Below are 23,101 nucleotides of genomic sequence, written 5' to 3' on the forward strand. Positions count from 1 at the left end.
CCTATGTCCTCAGGTACTTTCCTGTTTTTTTCCTGAGGCTTCCAAATGGTGCCCACAGCCATCCTGTGCCTGTCAATGTGCAGGTAATTTCAGGCCCTGGGTCAGCTCCTCCTAGAGGACAGACTGAGGTGTAGACTGCAGATTCTGAGGGGAGCAGCTGGAGATACCCAGGTCACGCAGTGAAATGCTGGTGTTGAGGGAACATGACAGACATGGTTCTTGCCCTCTGGATTCTCAGAGCTGGAAGGAAGAACAGTTATCTCAAAGAGGAGGGAAAAGTGGCCCCAGGAAGGTGAAGGAAAACCCTACAAAGGTCTTCAGCAGCAGGAGGGGGTGGGAGGACATGCCTGGTGACAGAAGCCTGACTTGAAGCTGGAGTGTGACAGGTCAGTGTCCAGTGGTGCTGCAGCTCCCCGGGTTTGTTGTCTTAGTTAGACTTGTTCACTTATTTTAGCTTCAGTGTTTCATTAATTGTAAAAAGTAACTTATTAATAAAGCTGAGAGATTAGGAAATATTCCTAAAGGGCAAGATAGAGGTATAAGTCAGGGGGAAAAAGAAAGATCCAGACAAAAAACAAAGAAACATTTCTTCTTTTATTCCATTAGTTAAAACTTGTTTGGTAGTGTTTTTCTTTCCCAGCAGTCACCTGTGATGATTGATTACCAAATGTTATATTGGAAATAGTAATTAAATAACATGTTCGTTTTCTAAGCAAGATGGGTAAATTTGATTTTCCTACTGAAGTATTAAATGTAAGTGGCTTAAAATTTTTTCTCCTATGAACATAAACACAGAGTATGAGTGTTTTTACTGGGTTCTTTAAACACCAAGTCTGTTCTATTGAAAAGGTGACTGAGAAGAAGAGATCTTTAATCCCAGTAAGTATAATCCAAGGCCAGATGTGATCCTGCAAAAGGAGGTCACTGAAGGTCCAGTCAGAGCTCTTTGGGCAGCCTCCCCTGCAGAGGCCTAGGCTGCTCACACCAACCCTGGAAGGAGCCCTTTAGACTGAGAAGCTCTAGAGCTCTGGAAACCTGGGGTCCTCAGGCAGATGTGGTGGGGGACTAGATGGGAAGGATAAGGAGAAGCCATTTCTGAGAGTGCAGTTGATATTGTCCAGGGTTGTTCACAGACTGTCCAATGAAACAAATGCAGATTTGGGTGATAAGCGACTTATTCTAAGGAGCACTGCAGGAGGGGCGGAGAACCACAGGTGAGCGCTGCAAGCACCCACAGCTCCTGCAGAAAAGGGCTGCTTTCCTAGGGAGGGGCAAACAGGGTTAGGAAGAAGCTGGAGGGGAGGGTAGCGAGGAGGGGGGCAGGTCAGATCCCAGGTCAGAGGATGTTTCACTGGAAGTGAGCCTGTTCTATGGAGGGGCCAGGAAGAGGGGTTCTATGTTGTGTTCAGCTGCCAGTGAGTCAAATTTCAGAGTCCTTGAGGAAGGAGAGAATCTTCAGCCCAGTTTGATTAACAAGGAATTGTTCTGATCCCTGAAGAGAAATTTGTTCAGCTAATTGCTTATGAGGAGAAAAAGAGGGGAGGGATTTTCTGGATCAAGGTGTGTATCTGCCATGGGTTAAAAAGGGAGCATCCTCTGAGTCATAAGGGGGAGGGGGTGTCTGTGCAGGAACTGCTCTAGCAGAATGCAGAGGAGGGGGGTTTCTTCATTTATAGTTCTTTCCTAGGATTCCCTTTGGCAGTTTCTTTTCCTTTTGGCAGTTCTAAGTTTTATCATTTATAGTAACTAAACATAAGTGATGTGCTTTGCTAAAAATAAAATCATTGAACTTGTGGAGGGGGTAATTGGAGTCCCAGTTTGTGGTTACTTGCTCTCAGCAGGGTGGCTGGCCCTCCTAAAGTGGGCCAGTGTTTTTGAGCAGTGTCCAACCTTGGTATTCCCCTGTTCTTATGGGACTTGAGTTGTTCAAGTTTGTTTTTTATGTTGACAGTTTCATTCACTTTTGTTCCCATGTGCTAACACTTCATAAAATTTGTATACATGGAACTGTCGAGTCAGCATACAGACACAGTGGTACTGAAACTTCAGGCAATGTCCCAATGGCAGTCCAATAATGAGGACAGTTTTGAGGAAAAAAAGAAAAAGATTTATCGCATTGCCAGCAGAGGAGAAACTGGGAACTCCAGTTTCAGAGGCTGTGATTCTGTCATGTGAGGGGAACAGAAGGTTACAAAGAAGTGATTCAGAGGCTGCATTCTAGTGTGCCCTGTAAGGTTTCATAATTTACTCATAGACTTGGGAGATGGCTGTTTCTTAGATATTGTGGCACTGTTGCAAGTCTGAATTACATGGTTCCCGTGTTGTGTGAGCTCAAGGACAGCTAACTCCTGTTAAGATGAGAAGTATGGCAATCTGTCACCCCAAGGTTATGGAAGGGGAAAGGGAGAAGATAAAGTGGGAAAAAAACATTGTCAGATTTAAAATAAGCCACTGGGTTATGTTCAGTATGAAATGGATCCCTGATACATTTAAGTTAAGCCACAAGGTTATGTTCACAGCATGAAGTGGACCCCGATACATTTCCCATTGTCAATTTCTACCTCCCATTTCTGTGGAGAAATGGGCTACAACATCCCTAAGCTGTTTGCTCCTGAAGCTGGGTGATGAATGGGGTCTTAGAATGGAGTGTCATTTTCCTTTTGGGGACTTTCCCTGGAGCAGATGAAGAGGTGACTTGAACCTTAATGGGGACCTGGAGAAAGCCCACTCACTACAGCAATTAATAAATATTTGACTGATTGTCATAATGCTCTTTTAGTCTAGGTCTCTTTGTGAGAGCCATGTTTTGCCCTTCCACAGGATACCAGCAAGGTCTCTAACATAGTATTTCTGGGCTTGATTTAAATCAAGAGCAGTTGGCAACCCCATATCCCATTGCAGGTGGGTTCTTGGCATATATTAGCCACAGTGTTTTTAAAGGTGTGATTTACCTTCTCTGTTTTCCATGTAGATTGGGGTCTCCAGGATGCATGTAACTTTCATTGGCCATCCAATGTTTGTTCCCTTGTTAAGTCAGTTCTGCAGTGAGATTGTGCATCATCACGTCAGGATCAATTCCTTCAAAAGTACTCTAGACATTTCTAAAGACTTTTCTGTTCTGGAAGAGTCAACCTTGACCCACCTAGAGAAGGTATCTATCTACCAGTACATCAGATATCTGACATTTCCCATGGTACTCCGTACCTGGGCAGGCTCTACCTGTCAGTCTACAAAAGCCTGAGTTATTTCATGTCCTGTGCCCTTTTACATCTCATGCTCTTTTACATGGGCTGCCATTTAGTCTTTGAACTGTTCTGGTGAACAGCAGAGTTCTGATACACTTGCTGGGGTCTGGTGGCTGCATGGCCCTGCCAGCTGGGACTTGCTGAAGGTCAGCAAGGCTTCCTTCCCATGGCAAGTACTCATGCAGGTGCTCTGCCAGGGGCCAGGCTTGTGCAGGCAGGAGGAGGAGCCCATGGCAACTTTGTCTCCACCTGGCACTTCTATCCTAAGAGTCAGAAACCCCTTATTTTTTTTGGCTCATTTCTCATTCTCCTCAGTACGAAAGTGTTTGTGTTGTTCCCATTCAGGAGAGGTGTGAGTCTGATGTGCAGTTGGCATCTGGATCATCCAACAGGCTGGCCTGCTCTCTCCCCATGTTTCCAGCAGGCAGTACTCTGCCTTCTGCTGTGTGGTCCAGCTGTTTTGACAGATGGCATCCTAGTCACAGCATGTCTCCCAGTGTCTAAGAGAACTGTAAGAGTTGGACATTATTTTACTAGTCTGAACACTGCCGCAGTCTGGCTGGGCACAAATCACGAGCCACTGAAGCAGGAACAAACTTTATTTCCGAACTCCCGTGAACGCCACGCACGCGGCCTTCTCCCGGGACACACCACACAGAAATCCCTCCTCTGGCACTTCCCCAACCAATGCGAACTCTCCAGGAATCCCCGTGAGAACTCCAAAGTAGCCCGGGAACTCCAAAGTAGCAGGCCAAGGCGGACAGTAGAGGTCTAATATACAATTGAATCAATCCAGCATCATCTTAATGGCTCACCTCTCAACCAATACTATTGGCAAAATGCCAGGGGCCATTCTGACTTGGCTGTGGCTCTCAGCAGAACACCTTTTGTAAATCAGGCAGGAACCAAGTTAAGGGCTCTGAAATGGCTTTGTTTTAACTTCTTGAATGGGCCTTGGCTTTGTGGACTCCAAGATTCTATTTCTGTTCCACTTTAGGAACAGGGAAAAGAAAAAAAAAACACCCCAAACAAAACAAAACAAAAATAGAGACTCTTACAGCATCTAGTGAAAGCTGAGGTAGGCCTTGATGGAGTCTGTGGTTATGTTGCTTTGCTGTCTAAGTTTGAAAATTTAAATTACCCTCAGGTGGCAATGCCCTCATTCTGCTAAGTTGGGGAAAAAAATAGCCCAAATCTTCCTAAGAGAGTCAGGGACTCTCAGTAAAAAAGCCAGTTAGGGCAGATTTTTATGAGTGACCCTGACCTGCATCTATCATGGAAAAGACTTTCAGGTCTTTTGCCACATTAGTCCAAAATTAGAAACACAAACATGGCAGAGTCCTGACATTCCCAGACACCCATATAACTATCTGGTTCCTGACTTCTCTAACTCTCAAAAGAGAGCCTGCTTGCAACCTGACAGCAACTTGGGGTCTATTGGATAATCTAGAATCCCAGATGGCAACCTGTTTACAAAACTGAGACTTTTTAGTGGATACCACATATCCACATGGGGCAAGATAGATTACAGCAGCTTTAGTGTTTAAAGGCAGTATTCATGGTTGGACTGGCTATAGGCAGATCATCCACATATTTTAAAAGCCTTCTTTGATATGGCTGTAACTCTCACAGGTCTTTTTTTTTAGATTCACATTAAACAGTAGAATAGGTCTTAAATCCCTGGGGTAGGATGGTCCAGCAAGGATGCAACATTGGTATCAGGTCCTTGCCACTGAAAAGCAAGTAATAATTGGGATATCCTTTCCAGAAGAATGCAAAAGAATATATCCTTTAAGTCTAGCATCATGAATCAGCCTTAGTTGCCTGGCATCAGAGCCAGTAGGGTTTGTGGACTTGGTATTGTGGGCTGAATATTCTAAGCAATATTATTTTTAGCTCTCTGCAGAATAGATGCATTATAGGGTGGAAAAACTAGCCCAATCTGTATTTAAAGTTTTGTCCAGAAGAGAATGGATGTCCATCAGTGCCTTCTCTTAAAAGGGGATGTTATTTATTCCTGGGATGAGTTAACAACTCCTAAACAAAAGCTGGTTGGGATAACATTGGTTGCACTTTGCAGGCTCCATTCAGCCTTAATGGCTTTTTTCCTAGACCTCCAGTAGATCAGGTAATTTCCTTTTCCTTGATTGAAACTGAAAGCAGAGCGTGTGTTCTGTTGGCACTTTATATGAAGTCATTGCTTTTTGGGTGTGATAACCATCTCACCCCAATAGGATTTAATTCACAAAACCAATCTTGTCCTAGGAGAGAGATTGGGCAATCCAGCACATAGAAAAGCTGTGCTAAACTGGGTGCAGTGGTACATGCCTGTAATCCCATCAAGGCAAGATAATACAGGCAGATGTAAGTTTGAGACTAGCCTCAGCAATTTTGCAAGGCCCTAATCAGCTTTGTGAGATCTTGTCTCAAAATGAAATGTAAAAAGGACCCAGAATGGAGCTCAGTGGTTCAGTGCCCCTTGGTTTCATCTGCAGTACCAAAAAACAAATGAACATAAAAGGAAGTGTACCTAATTTTTTTTTATGTTGCATTCAAGGGGTTTGAATACAAGATATTGTTGAGTCTGACCTGGCTTATTTATTATTATCCCTTATCCCTTATTAGCCATCTACTTTAAGTGTGTTCCCCACTGTCATTTGTACCCAGAGGTGCTTTCTGGATTTTTTCTTATAGTAAGCGTATTGATAGTCCATGGAGGAGGCCCTTTCCATGCTTTTTTTCCTTGGTATGGGGAACATACTATGATGCTTAGGTCTCAGGAGTCTTCATCTCCTCAGCATGGAAGGGGGTTGCCCAAAGTACCAGCCCATGAAGCCAGAGCTGGGGCTGCTGTTGACCCTTCCCTGGACTTCAGTTAGTTATTGAAAGCTTGTTTGTGTTTGTTCCCAATGCCAGTCTAGTAACAAGGACATGACTCTGAGAAAAAGAAGAAAAATAATTTTTTTTTTTGCTTTCAAAAAAGAAACACATGGGACTACTGTTCCAGAGGCTGTGGTTCTGTCCCCTGGGGGAACAGAGAACTTTTAAAGGGGTGGTTCAAAGACTGCATCCCAGGGTGCCCTGTTGGGGGCCATAATTCACTCGTAGACTTGGTAGATAGTAGATGGAACTGTTTCTGAGTTCTTCTGGCATCATCCCTCCAGACAGCTGGTGTGTATGCTCAAGGACAGGGAACTTGGCCTAGGATGGGAAGAAGGGTAGTCTTGCTTCCCCAAGGTTAGGAAGGGGGAAAGAGAGAAGAGAAAGGAAAAAAATGTCAGTTTTTAAAAACTGCAGTGACAGGGAGGGTTATTTTTGAAGCTTAAAGTGGACCTATGTTACAAGAGAGAGGAGTTCATTTTGTGCTTCTTCTGGTTCTTATCTTCCCTAGACACAGACCCTTCCCTCATCAGTGACTTTGGGCAAAAAGTCCCTTTAGGAACTTGACAGGGTGGTGTGTCCTCAACCTCTGGCTTGTCCTATTGGGTTGAGGTCAGCACTGTCTGGAGCTGCCCTGTGTCTTGCAGGGTGCAGTCTATTTTAGGCCCTGGGCCAGCTCCCATAGGCCAGGTCTCTAGTGTATACAGTAGTCACAGGAAGTTTTCAGGGAATCTGGAATCAGTTGGGGTTCTATATAATGTAGGAGTGGCATGCGGAGTCCCTGTTTATTTATTTATTTATTTAAATTTTTTTAGTTGTAGATGGACACAATATCTTTATTTATTATTTTTATGTGGGGTTGAGGATTGAACCCAGGGCCTCACACTTGCTAGGCAAGTGCTCTACCACTGAGCCACAACCCCTGCCCCCTCTGTTGATTCATTTTATTTTATTCAGTCCCCTTTATTTCTCCCAGGAGTAGTGAATTTACCTGTTCACACTATTCCAAATGTGCAGGAAGCAGGGTCTCCAACCCATCTTTCCTCCAATACCTGGACCTCCTTAGGGCTGGCAGCAAACCTATAATATTCCAGTTCCTGAAACAGGCTGAAATTGAGGGTCACTCCTACCTTTTCCAGGTTGCTCTGCCTCTGAATTACCCTTGGGCCTGAGAGGGCTGCTCCTCCTCCAGCTGCTAAGTGTCACGACTTGGGCTCTGTCGAGGTGAGTAAATCTGCACGTTTATTGCCTATTCTTTCTCACTTTGCTGCTTTTCTCATATATGTTTTCTTTTCTGTCACTTTAGTTATCTGAAGATGAAAAATAGAAACAAATCATTCTATCTTCCTTCAAAACTGGCTTTGCATAGAATGTATTGCCAGTTTGACTTGAAGTATTTGTGGAGCCTGAGTAGTGGTAGAGTCCTCCCTTTTTTTTTTTAACTGTGGGTGAATATTTCCTGTGAGTGGAAAGACTAGAATCACCTGGAACTTCACTTTAAAAGGACTTATGAAGAGAAAAATGAAGGAAGAAAGTGTAAGGTTAATGTTCTCTCCTGTCAGAGTTAAACCTGTAGGACTGGGGCAGTAGCTTAGTGGTAGAGCCCCTGTCTAGCATGCAGGAGGCACCAGGTTCATTCCCCAGCACCACCAAAGACAAAGGAAAAAAATAAAAGTTGATCTGTAGTCTGGTGAGTTTCCTAATATGTGACTTTAAAAAAAAGTCTATAAAAGTTAAATTTCACAATGTATAGTTAGGTAGAGCCAATTTCAGTTATAAACCTTATGGTTAAAGTATAGCCATTGTGGGGCTAGGGTTGTAGCTCAGTGGTAGAGCACTTGTGTAGCTAGCAAGTGTGAAGCCCTGGGTCTGATCCCCAGCACTGCATAAAAACTAAATAAACAAAATAAAAGGTATTGTGTCCATCTACAACCAAAAATATATTGTTTTTTTTTTTTTTTAATGTAGCCATTGTGAACTGCCCAACATGTACAGCATGTATCCACATGTGGGCAGGAGTGTATACCCTGGCCCTGGTCACATCCCCAGCTATAATCCTCCTTTGTTCTCAGACTTCCAATCATAATGCTGTAGTGTCCTGAGTGATCCAGTCCTAACTATAGTCCTTCCCTTCTGTAATTTTAAATTAGCCAGTTGTGTGGATCTTGACCCAAGCTCCTTCTGCAGAGCAAGGGTCAGTGCTGTGTCAGGGATAAATAAGGTGGATTGTCTGCCAAACCAGGTGTGCTTGCTTGCCAGACTTTGTTTGGTAGCATGCCTTCTGCTGAAGTAAAGTTGGCCTTGCTCAGCTACCTCCAAGGTGTGTCTTATTGCTCAGGACAGCTGCCATTTCTAACAGAAGGAATGAAGAAAGACAGAAAGTAATGAATAAAATATTAATTTTTTAAAAGAAGCACTTATGCCTTTCTTTCCTAGACACAAACGCTATATCAGTGTCTCGGAGCAGAGGTTTCCCTTTGGAAACTGTACTGGATGCTGTGTCCTCAGCCACTGTTTTATCTCATGTCATGCATGTCCTCACTGCCTGGGGCTCCCACATCATGCCTCAGACTCTGCATTTTATTCTAGGAGTTTCATAGCTTCTGGTCTGATTCCCAGGTCTTTGATCCATTGCATTTGAATTTGTGCAGGATGGGAGAAAGGGTCTAATTTCATTTTTCTTTTATATATGGGTAACAAAATTCCCCAGCACCACTGGTTATAGGGGCTGTGTTTTCTCCAGTGTCTGGTTTTGCCATCTTTGTCAGGGATCAGATAACTGTATCTAAGTGGGTTTTTCTCCGCGTCTTCTAATCTGTACCTGTGGTCCTTGTGCCTGTTTTTATGCCAGTACTGTTATGGTTTGGATGTGAGGTGTCCCCCAAAAGCTCACACGTGAGCCAGTGCTTGAAGGTTTCAAGGAGAAATGATTGGGTTGTAAGAATCTTGACCTGATCAGTGAATTCATCCCCTGATAGGGATTAACTGAATGGAAACTGAAGTGGTAGGGTGTGGCTGGATTGTATGGGAACTGGGGCATGGCTGTGTATTTGTATCTGGCCAAAGGAGACTCTCTGTTTCCAGATCACTATGTAAGCTACTTCCCGCTGCCACACTCTCCCTCCACTATGTTCTACCTGGTGCCCCAAGGAATTGGCCACTCTTCTTGGGCCTAAGACCCCTGAAACCATGAGCCCTCAAATAAACTTTTCCTCCTCCATAGCTGTTCTGGTCAGATCCAAAATATAGTCACATAGCAAAAAAGCTGACTAAAAGAAGTATCACGCAGTTTTCATTAGTAAAGTACTTTGTATGTTCATGAGGATTGCACTGAATCTATATAGTGCCTTTCGTGGTGTGGATATTTTGACAGTATTAATTATTCCTATCCATGAACGTGGGGGTCGTTCCACCTTCTCATTTCTTCAGAACTGTTCCATATTCAGTGTTTCATATTTTCCTTATAGAGGTTTTTTTTCTTTCTTGGTTACGTTTATTTGTTTTTAAAATTTTGTTTACAAGGGGCTATTTTGAGTGGAATTGATGTCCCCCATGTCTTCTCTGCAGATTCATTATTGGTGTACAAGAGAGCCATTGGTTTTTGTGTGTTCACTTTTTAACTGGCTACTTTGCTGAATTTTTAAAAAATCTTTTATTTCTTTATTTTTTAGTTCGACACAAAACCTTTACTTTATTTATTTTTATGTGGTGCTAAGGATTGAACGCAGTACCTCACATGTGTAGACAAGCGCTCTACCTACCGCTAAACTACAACCCCAGTCCTACTTTGCTCAATTTATTTATTAGCTCTAACAATCTTCTGGTGGTGGTCTTCTCAGTTAAGATTATATCACTTGCAGTGATGACTTTACTTCTTCCTTTCCTAATTTTGCCCATTTCCTTCTCTTGCTTAATTACTCTGACTAGAATTTCTAGTACCATATTGAATAAGAATGAGAGTGTGAGCATCCTTGTTCCAGATTTAGAGAAAATGCTTTCAGTTTTCCTCCATTCACTGCGATGTTGGGTTTGTGGTACATGGCCCTTATCATGTTGAGACAGATTGCTCTGTCTTCACTTTTTTCAGTGTTCTTGTCATGAATGGGGGCTGGATTTTGTCAAAGCCTACTGCTGCGTATATTGAGATGACTAAGATTTTTTCCCCTTATTTTAATTTTTTTAAAAATAATTTTAGTCTTAGGTGTTCACAATACTTTTATTTTGTCTTTTTATTTTTTTATGTGGTGCTGGGTATCAAACCCAGTGCCTCACATGTGCTAGACAAGTGCTCTACCACTGAGCCACAGCCCCAACTCCCAAATTTTATTTTTGTGGTGAATTACTTTTATTGATTTGTGTATGTTAAAACATCCCTTCTAAGGTACACTCATACATTGCTGGTGGGACTGCAAATTAGTGCAACCACTATGGAAATCAGTGTGAAGTTTCCTCAGAAAATTGGCATTGGAACTACCATTTGACCCAGTTATCCCACTTTTTGGTTTATACCCAAAGGACTTAAAATCAGCATACTATAGTGATGCAGCCACATCAACATTTATAGCAGCTCAATTCACAATAACTAACCTATAAAACCAACCTAGGTGTCCCTCAATATATGAATGGATAAAGAAAATGTGGTATATATACTCAATGGAATATTTCACAGCTTTAAAGAAAAGTAAAATTATGGAGTTTGTCAGTAAATGGTTGGAGTTGGAGAATATCATGCTAAGTGAAATAAGCCAATCCCACAAAACCAAAGGCTGAATGTTTTAACTAATATGCGGATGCTAATTCACAATTAGGCGGGGGGCACTAGGGAAGAATAGTGTTGCCTTAGATTAGGTAGAGGGAAATGATGGGAGGGAAGGGGAGGGGATGTGGGGATAGAAAAGATAGTAGAATGAAACAGACATTATTACTGAATGTATAAATGAGACTGCAGGAACAATATGATTCTACAACATGTACACTCAGAAAAATAAGAAATTGTATCTCACCTATGTATGATATATCAAAGTGCATAAATGCATTCTACTGTCATGTATGACTAATTAAAACAAAACAAAACAAAATATCCTTTCTACCCTGGGATAAAACCAATTTGATCATAATGCACAATCTTCTTAATATGTTGAATGTAACTTGTTTCTATTTCTTTAATTAATTTTTATCTAAGTTCATTAGGTATATTGGTCTATAATTAGTTTTGCTTGATGTGTCCTTAATCTTTTTTTGGTATGAGTGTAATTCTAGCTTCATAGAATAAATTTGGAAGTATTCCATCCTTTTATGTTCTATGGAATAATTTGAGGAGTGTTTGTATTAGTTCTTTAAAAGTCTGGTAGAATTCAGCTGAGAATCCACGTAGTCTTGGGCTTTCTTTATCGGAGGATTTTTTTATTACGGATATCACCAGTTATCAGTGATGAGTTCTGCTTCCTCAAGGATTGAGGCTTGAACATTAGAGAAAAGCATTGAGGCATGCATACAAAGTAGGTTTTATTTAAAAAATAGTAACAGAGACTTCTCCCAGAAGGGAGAAGGGGGCCATAGCTGGTGTCCTGGTATCCCAAGAAGTGAGAGTGTCCTGCCCCATTCACACATTTTAGATTTTCTTTGTTGTCCTGCTGTCTTCCCCTGTATCTGTCTCTTTTCTGTGTATGTGATTAGGCCCAGGAGATGCCTGGTGGGATGGCCAAAAGGTGGGAAGTAGATGGGCAGGTGGAGGGCCAAATGAAGTGATCCAGGCTGAAAGAAGCCCAGAGGGCATGAATTAGCAGCTCCCCTTCTGCTCAGGGTGTGCTTTATCAACAACCTCCTGGAAATGGCAGTATGGGCAAGTAATCTTTGTAATCAAAAGACTCTGAATGCATTAAATCTCCAATCTCCCAGGGGTGGTCTCCAACTTTCTAGACCCAAACAAGCCTCCATTTTCTTGATCTCACCCAATTACATATCTATACTGATTGCCTGTCCTTAATTCTTGCTTCATTCTCCCCTCTAATTTTAGGGACTCTTTATTCCTCTAAGGAAAATGGTGAGAACCACTCTTGGTGCTTTGAGATGAGGGGGGGGGACAACATAGGGTGGGGCAAGCAGCATGGAGTTCCCTTTGGGAAATCAGGTTGGTCCAGGGGTCTGTGGCAGAAGTCTGGTTCAGAAAGGACCGGTTGTAAAGAAAGTGGGGGTGGGTGCTTATATGAGAAACAAAAAGACATGAGTACTGAAAATAGATTAATTGCAAAGGAAATGTTACAACATCTGGAATGTGTCATGACTATCATAAAAAAGTACATCAATAATCTCTTCCTAGGCAGTATAAGAACTGAGAAGTTATTCCCATACTAAGGATGGAGAGGGCAAAGAATTTATTTGGGAATGTACATCTTCAACATTGCCACAGTTATCTGGAATAAACACTACATTTAAGCTACTTAATGTCATCTGATTTTTGTAGAATATCTTTTTATTGGGCTGTCCTCTGTATTTAAAAGTGATCCCTTTATTTCTTTTACTCAGGGCTAGATAATCATACAAGCTAACACTGAATAAACCTAAATTTCTAGGAGATTAGGCAGATCTGTAGGCTGAGTAAAAACTTTTTTCTGACTCTGGCAGTTTCTCTTGATAGTTATCAGTCACTCCTGCCTAGGAATCTCATTTGTAGCCTTCAGTTTTACTTATTCTTGGTGTGGCTAACACAGGTGTACATGCTAAGTTACAGTAAAGTAACTTGTTTTTTTCTTTTAAATTCCCAGGGATGACAGTGCTTTGGTTATAATTGTTTTACTAGATAGTTAAGATCAAGATGGTGAAATTGAACTTGTTCCTATCTGTTGTCAAGAGTCAGCTGAGTTACCATTAGGGTCATTCTTAGGGAACTTCAGAACAGCTTCTTAGTTCTTTTAGTGCGGTCTGCTGGGTGTCAGTGTCCCTTGATGATATGGCTTCCTTGGAAGCATCGGGATGTCTCCCTTCTCCAGTGACCCTCCTCTTTGCAGTAAGTGCACTGGCTGGCTTTTGGGGTTTTTTTTAGTGTCTCAGTGACTGGAGGTTATGTGGCCCAGAGTTGCAAAGATCTTGGAGAAGTTCCCTGGTTCCCTGGTTTTAAGCTGACTCAGAGGGCAAGAGCCAAAAATATTGGTGTTCTTGGCCCTGTTACTTTAACCTTAATCTTTAAGCCTTGGTCTTAAACATCCACAAAGCCCATCTCACCATTCTTAAAATAACAGTGCTGGGCTTTAATTTTAATGCTAATAATTTCATAGTCATTTTACTCCTTTTATTTAATTGGGGTCTGTATTAGTACTTTAAGTTAGCATTATATACTATCTGTCTGTAGTCGATGGCCTAATATCTCAAATTCACTTAGGTTGTTATATATTTGTTCTTCTGTAAGTCACTAACAAATAACATTTAAAGTTTCCAAGGAAAATTCAAAATGAAATTAAACGAGTAAAAACATGTTGAGTTTGTACATAATCTTGACCCTTGGCTGAGTTATACATTATATCCCCTGTTTGATATCATAGTATTCTTTTGGGAGGGAGTACTGGGTATTAAACTCAGGGGTACTCAACCACTGAGCCACATCCCTAGCTCTATCTTGTATTTTACTAGAGACAGTATTTCACTGAGTTGTTTAATGCCTTGATAAATTGCTTCGGCTGACTTTGAACTTGCAATCCTCCTGCCTCCACCTCCTGAGCCCCTGAGATTACAGGTGTGCACCACCATGTCAGGCCAAAACTCAGTGGTCATAACAACAAAAAACAATCTTGAACACAACTTTAAGTGAACTGGAGTCTGACCTAGTTTGGAGTCATTCTAACTTGCAGTAAGGTGGAAGGCAGCACCACATCTCTGATAAGGCAGAGATCTTTACAAATCTTAGGTAAATTGTTCTAGTTCTGAAGCTGATCTTTGCCTCTTTCTTAAATATTATTTTATGAAATTTACATAATTTTTTCCCAAGTCTTTATGAATGATAGCTAAAACAGTATGACATTATATCTGAAACATGAATCAAAGAAAGGCTAAGAGAGCTTTTAAATTTCTTTTTGTGGAAAATGGTAAAATGCTTTTATGTTTCATGATATTAACATTTAAACAGGGCCAAGAATACCAATATTATCTTTGAAAAATTCATTTAAATTTTTTACCCCTGTTAGAAAATAACAAAAAATTTACATATATCTTATTGTTAACAGGTTAAATTACAGAACGTTAAATGATATAAATAATCCCCAACAAAATTTGCTATACTTACAAGTCTAAAATAACTATTACTTTAGTTTGGAGAACACCAGCTTGATACAATGGTCTTTTAAACCTTCTACTTTAAAGACTTTTATACTAGGAAGATATGAACACATTGAATATACAAATAAGAGTAATAGCACCACAATTAATTGATGTTTCTATAGCAACCGAGTTTAGCTTTTAAGGAAAAATCTAGACTCTGTAAAAGAGTACAATATACTAAAATAACAGTTTTTTGATCAAAGTTGTACATACCCAGGGCTGGGGATGTAGCTCACTCCGTAGCACAAGGTCCTGGATTCAATCCCCAGCACCTCAAAAAAAGAGGTCGTACAGACCCTAATTTCTTTAAGGATAGTTGGTCTAAAGAATAAAACTTAACAGATACAATGTTAATAGTAAATTAATGTTTTAAGAAATCCTTTTCATTTCAGCACATAGACTAAACTTTGGTGTATATCAGTACATTAATATTTGACCTTAGGGAAAAACCTTAAGCATTAGCTTTAACTGATTGTTTTGTTTATATACAACTAACTTAGTCCCACACAAACTTTTTAAAGTTTACCTTGGAATTTAAAATTCACACAGACCTTTTTATCACATACTTAGACAACCCCCTTGTTGTTTACATAGATGTATTGCAATTTTACCACAACACACTTTCTTTATCAGAAACATTTCCTTTTTATCTACTAAATATATTTTCATACTAAGCACCATTTAAATTTTCTCTTTCCTAGCTTGTTGACTCATTTTTAAAATTTACACTCTGAGATCCTTGTATATTTCTGAATTTAGACAAATTTCATCATTTTACTTAAGTGAAACACTTTTTTATTTACAGTACTTTAGTTAAAATGTGGTGGGAACTTTTGGATCCTAGGTATATGGAATTATACCTGTTGGGACTTTTGACTGTTAGTAACCTTGTTTTCAGTATTGACACAAAGCAATGTTAGACTTTTTTTTTTCACTTACCAACTTATGAAAACACCAATAATGTTAAGTGTTTTTACCCTATAGAATTCAAGGAGTTAAGACTACTTGGTATTTAGAACTAAATAATACAATCAATAATTTAGACTTAACACACATATAGAATATTTCATCCATCAACAAGCAAATACACTTTCTTCTCAGCAGCACATGTCTCTTTCTCTAAAATAGACCATATCTTATGCCACAAAATGATTCTTAGTAAATACAAAAGAACAGAGATAATACCCTGCATTCTATCTGACCACAATGGAATGGAATTAGAAATCAATGATAAAATAAAGAATACAAGCTACTGTAACAAATGGAGACTAAATAATATACTAATTAATGATGAATGGATAGTAGAAGAAATTAAGGATGAAGTAAAAAAAATTCTTAGAGGTAAATGAGAATACTGATGCAATATATCACAATCTCTGGGACACTATGAAGGCAATACTAAAAGAAAACTTTATTGCATTACATTCATTCATTAAAAGAATAAAAAGCCAACAAATAAATGAACACTAACACTACACCTCAAAGCCCTAGAAAAAGAAGAACAAATCAACACTAAAAGTAGTAGAAGACAGGAAATAATTAAAATCAGAGCTGAAACCAATGAAATTGAAACAATTGAAAAAAATTGACAAAATAAAAAGTTGATTCTTTGAAAAAATAAATAAAATAGATAAACCCCTGGCCATACTAATGAAGAGAAAAAGAAAACTCAAATTACTAAAATACAAGATGAAGAAGGAAATATCACAATGGACACATCTGAAATACAGAAGATAATTAGAAACTATTTTGAAAATTTATATTCCAACAAAATTAAAAATATTGAAGACATAAGCAAGTTTCTAGAGACATATGACTTACCCAAACTGAATGAGGAGGTCATGCATGTTTTAAGCAAATCAATTTCAAGCAATGAAATAGAAAATGCCATCAAAAGCCTTCCAACCAAGAAAAGCCCAGGACCAGATGAATTATCAGCTGAGTTCTACAAGACTTTCAAAGAAGAATTAACACCAATACTCTTCAAAGTATTCCATGAAATAGAAAAGGAAGTAACCTGTCCAAACTCATTCTATGAGGCTAATATCATCCTGATACCAAAACCAAAGACACATCAAGAAAAGAAAACTTTAAACTAATATCCCCAATGAACATAGATGCAAAAATTCCCAATAAAATTCTGGCAAGGGCTGGGATGTAGCTAGTGGCAAAGCGTCTGCCTTGCATTCGCAAAGCCCTGGGTTTGACCCCCAGTTCCAAAAAAAAAAAGAACCCCACCAAAAAAAATGATTAAAAAATTCTGGCAAATAGCATACAAAAACATATTAAAAAGATAGTGCACAACGATCAAGTGGGGTTCATCCCAGTGATTCGGGGTTGGTTCGACATACAAAAATCAATACACATAATTCTTCATATTAATAGACTTAAAAACAAGAATCATATGGTCATCTCAATAGATGCAGAAAAAGCATTTGACAAAATACAGCACCCCTTCATGTTCAAAACACTAGAAAAACCAGGGATAGTAGGAACATAACCTCAACATTGTAAAAGCTATATATGCTAAGCCCAAGGCCAGCAAGCATCATTCTAAATGGAGAAAATTGAAAACATATTCTCTAAAAACTGGAACAAGATAAGGATGTCCTCTTTCACCACTTCTATTCAACATCCTTGAAACTCTAGCCAGAGCAATTAGCAAAAGAAAAAATTAAAGGGATACAAATAGGTTAAGAAGAATTCTAACTATCACTATTTGCAAATGACATGATTCTGTATCTAGAAGATCCAAAAAATTCTACCAGAAAACTTCTAGAACTAATAAATGAATTCAGCAAAGTAGCAGGATATAAAATCAACACCCATAAATCTAACAAAATTTTACACATCAGTGATAAATTTACTGAAAGAGAAATTAGAAAAACTACTCTATTCACAATAGCCTCAAAAAAAAAAAAAAAACCCACCTGGGAATCAATCTAACAAAAGAGGTGAAAGACCTCTACAATGAAAACTACAGAACGCTAAAGAAAGAAATTGAAGAAAACCTCAGAAGATGGAAAGATCTCCCATACTCCTAGATAGGCAGAATTAATATTGTCAAAATGGCCATTCTAACAAAAGCATTATACAGATTTAATACAATTCCTATTAAAATCCCAATGACATTCTTCATAGAAATAGAAAAAGCTATGATGAAATTTATTTGGAAAAATAAGAGACCCACAATACCATTGTAGACCAGAATAGAAGACACAGAGACAAATCCACATAAATATGTTATGTCATACTAGACAAAGGAGCCAAAAACATTCACTGGAGAAAAGGTAGCCTCTTCAACAAATGGTGCTGGCAAAACTGGAAATCCATATGTAGCAAAATGAAATTAAACCTCTATCTCTCACCCTGCACAAAAATCAATTCAAACTGGATTAAAGACTTAGGCACTAGAACAGAGACCCTGCACCCAATAGAAGAAAAGATAGGCCCAAATCTTCACCATGTTGGCCTAGGATCTGACTTCCTTAACAAGACTCCTAAAGCACAAGAAGTAAAATCAAGAATTAATAAATGAGGTGGATTCAGGTTAAAAAACTTCTTCTCAGCAAAGGAAACAATAATGTGAAGAGAGAGCCTACAGATTGGGAGAAAATCTTTACCACATGCTCCTCTGATAAAGCATTAATCTCTGAGTTATATAAAGAACTCAAAAAACTTAACACCAAATAATAATAATAATAATAACCCAATCAATAAATGGGCTAAGGAACTAAACAGACATTTCACAGAAGAAAAATACAATCGATTAATAAATATATAAAAAAGTGTTCAACATCTCTAGCAGTTAGAGAAATGCAAATCAGAACTATTCTAAGATATTATCTCACTCCAGTCAGAATGGCAATCATCAAGAATACAGGCAACATGGGCTGGGGATGTGGCTCAAGTGGTAGCGCGCTCGCCTGGCATGCGTGCAGCCCGGGTTCGATCCTCAGCACCACATACAAACAAAGATGTTGTGTCCGCCGAGAACTAAAAAAAAAAAATATTAAAAAATTCTCTCTCTCTCTCTCTCCCCCACTCTCTCTTTAAAAAAAAAAAAAAAAGAACACAGGCAACAATAAGTGTTGGCGAGGATGTGGGGGGGAAGGTACACTCATACATTGCTGGTGGGACTGCAAACTGGTGAAACCACTATGGAAAGCAGTATGGAGAATCTTCAGAGAACTTGGAATGGAACCATCACTTGACCCAGCTATCCCACTCCTCTTTTTATACCCGAAAGACTTAAAATCAGCATACTATAGTGATGCAGCCACATCAATGTTATAGCATCTCAATTCACAATAGCTAAACTATGGAACAAATCTAGGTGTTCCTTAATAGATGAATGGATGAAGAAAATATGGTATATATATTCAATGGAATATTACTCAGTTTAAAGAAGAGTGAAATTATGGCATTTTCCTGTAAATGGAGGGAGTTGGAGAATATCATGCCAAGTGAAATAAGCCAATTCCACAAAACCAAAGGCCAAGTATTTTCTCTAATATGCAGATGCTAATTGACAATAAGGTGGGGGGCACAAGAGAAGAATAGTGTTACCTTAGATTAGATAGAGGGAAGTGATGGGAGGGAAGTGGAGGGGATGTAGAGATAGGAAAGACAGTAGAATGAAACAGACATTATCACTGTATGTATATATGTAACTACATGACCAATATGGTTCTGCAACATGTACACTCAGAAAAATGAGAAATTATATCCCATCTATGTAGGACATATCATAGTGCATAAATGCAGTCTACTGTCATGTATAATTAATTAAAACAAATAAAAAATTAAAAAAGAGAACTTGATGTTATATTTAACAGCATTTTAACTTTGTAAATTAATTAGATGTCTCTAATAAACACATTTATGATTAATACCATATATGTCAAATCTAATTCACTCATTTTCAAAACTCAAGATTTCAAACAAGTGTATTTAACAGAATTAGCTTTCTCTTCCTTGTTGAAGAAAAATCCTAGAAACAATGGATATTAGACATTTTTTAGATATCAACATATTATTAGTTGTTGGACCACCTCGCGAAACTTGTGACTTTACTTCCATTTGTTTACCTGATTTAAATTAAACTTTTTAAATCACAGAAATTAAAAGATATTTGGATGCATTTTCTTTTTAAAAAAATTTTAATTTGTGAGGGCTCATTTATCCATATACCAATTTTGATACCCAAATACACGTAGACATGACAATATACCCATGTACACACATAGACAAACAACACAGGCCATGTAGTGTTTTTTTTGGGGGGGGTGCATTATATTTACTTTTTGGTTGTAGTTGGACACAATACCTTTATTTTGTTTATTTATTTTTATGTGGTGCTAAGGATCAAACCCTGGGCCTTGTATGTGCTAGGCAAATGCTCTACTGCTGAGCCACAACCCCATTCCTGGCTATGTAGTTTTTAAAACCTATTAGATTAGGAGCTAACCCTTCCCAATTTCCTCTGATCAAAGCAGTGTGTAAAAACAAAACAAACAAACAAAAAAACTGTATAGTTGAACAAAAATAGGACTGATTAGGAAAACATATTAACCTAGCTATGCAGGAACAAAATGTGAATTTCACCATAAAACCAGGAGCTCAAAAGTATAGAATTAAAAAAAGAGTCCTAGAACAAGTGACACAGTCATTAATTATCTTAGTAAAGCAGCATACAGTTTACTTGTTGCCTCAGACTAACATGAGTTCAGGTAAAAGACACTTTTTATTTTTTTTCTTCCCCCTTTGTGTCTCAGACCTATCCTCAGCTGAGCCTGATCTAAAGTTATGAGACATTACTTTTTATTGGAGGAGGAAGCTACTATGTTAAGCTTCTTACTGAGATATTCCATTTGTTGTCTATGTGGGTAGTGTGTGTGTGTGTGTGTGTGTGTGTGTTGTGCTGGGATTGAACCCAGTGCCTTGTGCATGTGAGGTAAGCACTTTACCAACTATCCTCAGCCCTTTTGTGACTAGTTCTAGGGTTATTTTTCGTCTGTCAGTGATAAGCAGGTTAAATTTTGTTCCATAGGTAAGTTGGGGACAGGGTCTTGAAGTAAGGCCCCTTTTTAATGTCTCAAAGGCTTCCAAAGCCTTCTCATAACTCAGATAGGGAATAAACTTTTTGGTGATTGGCTGTCCTGACACCCATCAGACAGGAAAGAGGTCTAAGTTAAGAGGTGACTACAGAGAAGCTGGCACTGGTGTCCAAGAGGAAACTGACCTCTTGGCTCCCTATAGAGAAGCATACCTGGGGCTCGTTCATGGTGATAGGAGTTACCAGAGCCATTGGAATCCACCTAGGGCTCTTCCAGCCTGTGTGGAGGGGACTGGCCTAGAAGACTTATGCCCCAGGGACATTCATTCCTCCAACAATTACCTTGACATTTAGGACAGGGCTTCAAGTGTGGCCATTTCACCTGTGGGCATTCTGTTTGAAATGTCCTTCCTCTTCAAGTACATTTTGTTGCTCAGGGTGCACTCCATTTTTTTTTTTTTCATCCAGGAAGGTCACTCCTCTTAGGTCTATGACCAGTGCTTCACCTTTCCCTGTTTCTAGGCTCTCTCCTTATTTTCCTTCTAACATCTGTTCTAAAAGTCAGAAGTTGCAAGCCAGAGGGTATCACACGAGATTTGACCAGGGCCGTATGCCACTTTTTGTAATATTATCCAAATGCCTGGGGCTGACTGAATAATAAATTTATCTTTTATTTATTTTCTTTAATAATTTATTTTTAAAAACTAGTTGGCCCTCTATAGATTCAGGATCCAGGGTGGTGTGTTTTCTTACTGCCTCTCTGAGTCTCTTCATGAAAATAGCAGGACTTTCCTGAGGCCTCAAGGATTAACATCTGGAAATGTCTAATATTCAAAGCATCCTGCTCATCACTCAGATTCCAGGCAGGATTGTTCTGGGAACTACCTGTGCTCCAGATTGATGATTAGGTTTGCTTCTCGTTTGTGCTGATGGGCCGTGAACAAGATGTAGGTCATCCCCTATCTGTTTATCTACTTCTAGGGTGACCTTCTCAGTGGAGGTTAAAATTTGGTTAAGGAATAGCATAATATCTTTCCAGATGAGATCAAACCCCTGGCCTAAGTTCTGAAATGCCTCAATATATTTATCTGGATCTTCTGAAAACTTTCCTAGGTTGATTCTTACCTATTTTAAGTCTTGGAGGGAGAAAGGAGTATGTGCTTTAACTGGTTTGAATCTTCCCCCTGGCCTCTCTTGGAGAGCTGGTATATATGATCAGCCTTTTGGGGATAGGTGTGGAGGACAGGAGGACTTCTGATATTGGTGATGGTTATCAGCAGGAGATGGAGGCTTCAGGGGTCCCCCTGATTTCTCTCCTCAGTAGATGATTCCTTAAGTACTTGTCCTTTTTATTTTTCTTGGTCATCTATGGGTTAAACTGGTCTTAATTTCCCAGTGTGAATGTTAGTGATGAACCTGGTAAATACTGTTGAGAACAAAGCTCCCTCCCACCTGGGTCCTTGGAGACCTCTCTCCATGAGTTTCTAGCAATCCAGCACATCAACTCTCACCTCCTGGATCTGCCAATCTTTGTGGTGGCTGGATTGGCAGGTGCGAAAGTTCTCAGTTGCTCTGTACCAGAGACTCAGGAGAATTCATTTTTACGGGCATTTACTGATCTTCTCCCTTCCACTATAAATTTTACAATTATGAAGACCCACAAAAAGAAGAAGAAAAAAACCTGAACTCTTCTCTGCTGTGTAGACTAAAGAAATGTCCAGAGGGTAATGGAATATCTAGTGGTTGTTAGGCAAAAAAATGCCCTTTTCCTGGAAGAGTTTGTGGAAGGGGTTGATTTAAAAAATACCTCTCTCCTACAGCTGATTTGGGTTTTTTGTTTTGTTTTTGTGGCACTGGGGATTGAACCCAGTGCCTGTACATGCAAGGCAAGCCCTTTACCAACTGAGCTGTATCCAAGTCCCCCTCCTACAGCTTTAAAGAATGCATTGAGCACATCTGAGGAAAGGAACAGTAAGCAGGCTATTAAAGACTTACTATGTGAACAGAAGGAGCCAGGTGTTTCTTACTAATAGCCTCACCCTCCAGTCTGAATAGCTAGTGTCGGTCAGTGAAAAGGGGGGCACCCTGGAGGGAATGGACTCAGGGGAGTGTTGCATGGCCCCCACAGAAGCCAGTGTCATTGGTGTCTTCCCTCAGGGTCATATTTCAGCAGTCAGGTTCTGGCTTCCAGTGTGGAATGTGTATATTCCTCTGCAAGTTGGTTTTCATTCTGAACTGCAGGTGAAACTGACGTCTTACCTGAGCTGGTTCAAGAGTTTGATTTTCTTTATTTTTAATTCATTTTATTACTATGTAACTAATTTTTCATGCTCTTAATTTTATTTCCTTGTTGTCTTTCTATTTGCTTGACTGAAAAATGACTTGACAAAGTCAAGTGTGAGGTGGCCTTGCCTAGTATCCCCAGGCTCTCCCTAGTGAGATGGATGCCCATCTCCTTCCTTTCCAGTCTGGCCTGACCTGGCACCCACCTTTTCTGAGGTCATGGTTGGCTCCCTTCACATCATGTGTGTAATTCCTCACTCCAAGTGTGTAATTCCTCACATATGCTTGTGACTGTGTCCAGGCTGAAGGTGCAGAAAGGGCCTCC

General features: G+C 39.6%; 1 protein-coding gene across 2 annotated transcripts in view; it reads left to right on the plus strand.

Moving 5' to 3' along the window:
• Window positions 1-23,101, plus strand: part of LOC107153230 (zinc finger protein 709) — a 33,412-nt gene that overhangs the window by 1,954 nt on the left and 8,357 nt on the right. For both annotated transcript variants that reach the window (XM_048801344.1, XM_015498752.2), the window contains exon 2: window positions 7,265-7,349. The gene's annotated coding sequence lies outside the window, so the exon portion shown is untranslated. The remainder of the gene's footprint in view (window positions 1-7,264; window positions 7,350-23,101) is intronic.

The sequence above is a fragment of the Marmota marmota genome, unplaced genomic scaffold, assembly GCF_001458135.2.
Source record: "Marmota marmota marmota unplaced genomic scaffold, marMar, whole genome shotgun sequence".
In the NCBI taxonomy this organism is placed as follows: domain Eukaryota; kingdom Metazoa; phylum Chordata; class Mammalia; order Rodentia; family Sciuridae; genus Marmota; species Marmota marmota.